This window comes from Electrophorus electricus, chromosome 4, assembly GCF_041902795.1.
Source record: "Electrophorus electricus isolate QZ-2024a chromosome 4, ASM4190279v1, whole genome shotgun sequence".
In the NCBI taxonomy this organism is placed as follows: domain Eukaryota; kingdom Metazoa; phylum Chordata; class Actinopteri; order Gymnotiformes; family Gymnotidae; genus Electrophorus; species Electrophorus electricus.
The window spans coordinates 22,535,001-22,540,000 of NC_137500.1; the positions used below are offsets into that span (position 1 = coordinate 22,535,001).

General features: G+C 47.1%; 1 protein-coding gene across 6 annotated transcripts in view; it reads left to right on the forward strand.

The window, feature by feature from the left end:
- The window catches only part of khdrbs3 (KH domain containing, RNA binding, signal transduction associated 3), a 145,897-nt gene that overhangs the window by 110,498 nt on the left and 30,399 nt on the right, over positions 1 to 5,000 (forward strand). The window lies entirely within an intron of this gene.

Sequence of the window (5,000 nt, forward strand, 5' to 3'; positions counted from 1 at the left end):
TTTGCTTGTTTGGAGTGTGTGTTATTTTATCCCTGCTGTTCAGTTATCTCCCGCTCTGTTTCTTCAGTTTAGCTGGGACAGAATGGTGTGAGACAGCTTAATGAGCGTTCGTACGGTGTACAGCGCTGGACTGTCTTGTACCACTGGAACAGCGATGCAACACTTTGCCCTGATTACTTTCACGGAATTAAAAGTGCACCTAAAATCTCTGCATTTCCTTGAGGTGACATCAAAACATCTCTAATCAGTAGGTGTTAGTAATAGGAAAAAACAGTATTTAGATATTGGGGACATGTTGTGTATTTTTGAGGATTTCTAAGGGCTTACAAATTGCTGGTTGAAATAAATCCTTGGGATTCCAGAAATCTGCCAGTGGGGCAACATGTCACGCCTGGGATTACATACGTTTCACATTAGTTTCAATGTAAGTACTAAATAGTAGCTACTAAATAATATTCTGTAAGATTGTAACTAAATAACACTAGAATCTGAGGGACTCACACTGGCCATAAGAGCCGCTGCTGAGATGTCAGACTTCAGTTTTCAGCTTCTTCTGCTGGGAGAAAGTGACCAGATAACATGAGCCAGTTACAGTCCAGCTGTTTGGACATAATCAGCAAGCAAATAAATGAGCGCCATTAGTACAGCGAGGGGTCCTAGTGTGCGGACGGAACATGTGCCTGCAGCCAGCGGGCGCTTGCAGGAGGAAGTCCTGGAGCCAGACACTGTCACTGCAGGCGAAGGTCCAGAGCAAAGAGAGAAGCTTAGTAGAGCTGGAAGCGTGGAGACACCAGAGGAGGAGGGTGAGACACGATGACAGACAGGCAGGCAGACAGACAGACAGAGAGAAAGAGAAAAGAGAGATTTCAGATAGGAGTGACAGGTGTAAAAAAAAAAAAGTGTTGTCCTGGGGGACATTGAGACTGGACACACACACACACACACACACACACACACACACACACACACACACACACACACACACTTATCCCTTATTGTGGTGGTTTCTCTCTCTCTCCCTCTCTCTAGCTCTCTCTCTCTCTCTCTCTCCCTCTCTCATGCTCTCTCTCTCGTGCTCTCTCTAGGGAAAGACGTGGTTACATGGTTACAGTGACTGCACTTCTATAGCAGGGGATAAGAAGGGGGCGTGTGTGTGTGTGTGTGTGTGTGTGTGCAGGCATGTATGGTGTGAGTGTCAGCGTGTGTGTCTGTTTGTGTCTGCACCTGTTTGTGTATGTGTGTACATTTGTGCGTGTTTGCATGTATGTTTATGTGTGTGTGTGTGTGTGTGTGTGTTTGTGTGTGTATGAGAGAGAGAGAAAGAGAGTGAGGGAGAGATTATTTCTGTTATTTCATCTAATTGGGCTTTTGAGGAAGTCTGTGCTCTTTAGGTGTGTTAGGTGTTTTAATTCCAATGACGGTGACGTGCTCCTGCCTGGATAAATACTGCAGCTCCATTTCAGAATTTCTACACACCAGGCACCTGAACCGGGGCTTGCTCCCCATTCCTTACCACCAAAGGGTTTCCCACCCTTTCGTTTTTTGAACGACTCTGTTTGTTTTGGTTTTTTTATCCCTGGTTTTTTTATCGTTAGGGGTGTTGGGGGTATTGAGGGTGTCGGGCAGGGGTTCTATGGTAGTTTTTGATTCTTATTTGATCAGCCAGCTCTTTTGCTAGGGACACACTAACCCGACTATGAATACAGCATCAGGCCATTGGACGGCATCAGACCACTGGAAGGTGTTGGTGACCAACCATTGCTCATACTCAGTGCAGTGTGTGCCGTGCGGCTCTAGTTGGTCCTCATCAGCGCTGTTTCAGCGGATTGCGCGTGTTGAATCGGCACCGGTAATCGTCCATGAGGGAGTTTTCTGATTAGCTGTTCAATCTAAATTTGACTCAAAATGAGATAATACAGACATAAGCTGCGTAAGGGTTTTTTGTCACGTCGAGATCTACCGCCATCTTTTGTGGCGTCATGATCTACCGAGGCAGCTTAACGTTATATTTTGTTAGACAGATAGTGGTTTTGTTGTGGTAACTTGAGAACAGGTGCTACATTTGTCATTACCGTGACGTTACCGTGCGCATTTTTGTGGAATGAAGGCGTTTAGCAAGAGGAGGGAGTCACTCAGATCTTAGTGCACTCGTTAGAAGAAGCCTGCAGCTTCGATAAGCAGCGCATTTTTAATTACAATTTTCTTTTTCACGAACGCAGAGCATACATATGTGTCAGTCATCCACTGCGGTATGGTATGTTTGAGCATAAACACACACAGGCGACAGGGGCCGCCGGTCACTCATGGTTACGGTTTCGTCCTTTGGTGTCGGTTCGGCATGCCCATAGTCTTCGAGTCAGGCCTTGTTCTCACCTTCTGAAGGCATTAACACTGGGCTCAGCAGAGTAATTGGAGAACAGTGTGGAGAGGAATGTGGAGAGAGAACACAGATGTCTGGCAAAAGGGAGTGGAAGCTGAAATGTTGTAGCTGTGGAGTAAAGTTTGCTGACCGCTTCACCACTCCACACTCGTCTATCATCCTGTGACTACTGTGAGCAGGATGGCAAGTGTTCCACACTACCAGCGGAGCTCATGAAGCCTTCAGGAGTGTTTCCATGTTGAAACGGTTGCCTATAAAACGAGGCAGAGCCTCTGAACGCCCATTATCGGGGCTTTTGAGGCGTGAAAGAAAGTTCCTCACTGTTTCATAACTGCCTTAGAAATATAAACTTTATACATCAAATTTTCATGTCTTGCATTCATAAAACATGAAAATTGTGTGTGTATGTGTGCGTGTGTGCGTGCTTGTGTGCATGCGTGTGTGTGTGTGTGTGTGTGTGTGTGTGTGTGTGTGTGCGCTTGCACGTGTGCGGCTGAAACTTGGAAGAATGGGCTCTGTTCTCTTTGTGACACTCGTTCTGATGTGTGGATGTATAAGCGAAAGGATTACTGGGCCTGCCATGGTTGCTCCTTTCATGCTATTAAGACCTCTATTAGCTCTTAAAGTGTTCAATGTTCATGTTTTCAAAAGGATGAACACATTGGGACTCCTGTGTGCCGCTCATGGTCTGGATTCTGCTGGGTTTGCTAGCTGTTCGTTGTCTGCCTCTCTGAGTGACCATTGGGTACTGACCTCAGGTCAGCCTTTCTCACAAAAATCCAAGCCCAGACACCTGGGCGTTCAGGAAGCAACACTGCCTCCAGAACTGCAATGATGACCCATAGAATCCCACTGCCAACGGAAATAATCAGAAATACTCTTTGGCTCTTTAGACTGGCCGTGTTAAGAAGGTCTGCAGGTGTCCCTCACGGGACCCTGGTGAGTACGTGGAACAAGAGTGCAGATAAAGGGTGTTGCATCTCTTTTTCCTCCACTGACTGACTCATTTTCCTCTAAAACTCACAGAGTCTTTGTTCCCCGATATCTTTAAACACTAGATAAGCATCAGTTCATTCTCCACGCTTCCTCGGTCAAGGTGCCTCTGGAGGTGGAGGGGCGGAGACCCTGTTGTCTCTTTAAAAGCCTCGCCGGCTAGTCGGCAGGCAGAACCCCGCTGCCCTCTTTCAAAGGGTTGTCTTCGTTTGGCTCGGCCGGTGGCACGGTGTTTTTAATGCACTCAGGCTAGCCCCGCCCACTCCACCGAGTCGACGGCAGCGCGCTGGCTCTGTCCAGACTGGGTCTGTTAGCGAGACGAGATCGTGACACCTACCTAAATCAGAGCCCGTCTCCACCCTGGGAGCACTGAGGAGATTTCTCCCACCCCTTCTCCTTCATCTGCATTCTCCCCCCCCCTCTCTCTCTCTCTCTCACTCTTTCTGTCTGTCTCCACTCTTTCTTCCCTCTTTCTCCATATGAATGTGTGCTGTGTGTCTTCTTTCTGCTGTTTCTCTCTCCTCTCTCGCTTCTCTCGCTCTCTGGTTCCCCTCGCCGCCCCGTGACTCCTTTCGTGCTTCCTCCTCTCCTCTTTTCTCTCTCTTAATCAGTCCAATTACAACGTTGATGGTTCAGCGCATGTTCAGATTGTATCCCCCAGATTGTTACCCATGACCACAGACCTCCCAGCCAGTGTCTGGCGGGTCATTCCCGTACACCAAAGAATCCCCACTCCAGTTACTGCTCCTGGACGTCCTAAGCACTGGTGTTTGATAGACCAGTCGATGTTACTGCCTGGCCTCTTAGTCATCACACCTGACATCACTGTCATCACTGGTAATGTCTGGACTTTTGCAGATTCCAGAAATGGGCTTTGAGGTGTAAATAATAAGGAAGAACTTATATTTAACAAGAAAAAAGGAAATAAAGAAGAAATGGACTTTGATAAAATATATGAACTTGTGTGTATGTGTGTGTAAGTTACCAAATCAGTAGTAATAAGTAACAGTGTCAGATGACTCCTCTGAGGCTTGTGTGTTTGGCTACAGGCTACACACACACATACACACACACACACACACACACACACACTTAACCCATTTGTTGGAGGAGAGTGGAAGAAAGACAACAAGAAGACAGTGAGAAAGAGTGTGTAGCCAAGGACAATTGGTCTCTCTCAAGTGTCGTAACGGTAGGCCAGTGGAGGTGAGTGGTCTGGTCGCTGTGTTTGTTGTGTCAGGTCCATGAGAGCTTGGACAGACTGCTTCTATGTAGGAGGTGCCAGAACAGAACAGCGGGAGCTTCAGAGAGCGAGACAGAGTGTGACAGAGAAGGTGAGACACAGAGAGAGAGAGAGAGAGAGAGAGAGAGAGAGAGAGAGAGAGAGAGAGAGAACTATGGGTTTGAGGACCCCTAGATCCAAAAACCCATAGACCATTGGCCCACAGAGTGAATGTCACTGTGAGCAATGTGGTGTGAGGACACCACATTGTCTTATCTTCTTGTTAGGACATATCTGGAATCCCCTTTAGCTAGTTCAACTGTTTACTTTGCGCCCATGCTAAGCAGCTAGCGTGTATATTATTTATGGAATTTATGAGGTATTAAGGTCATTAGCCACTCATGA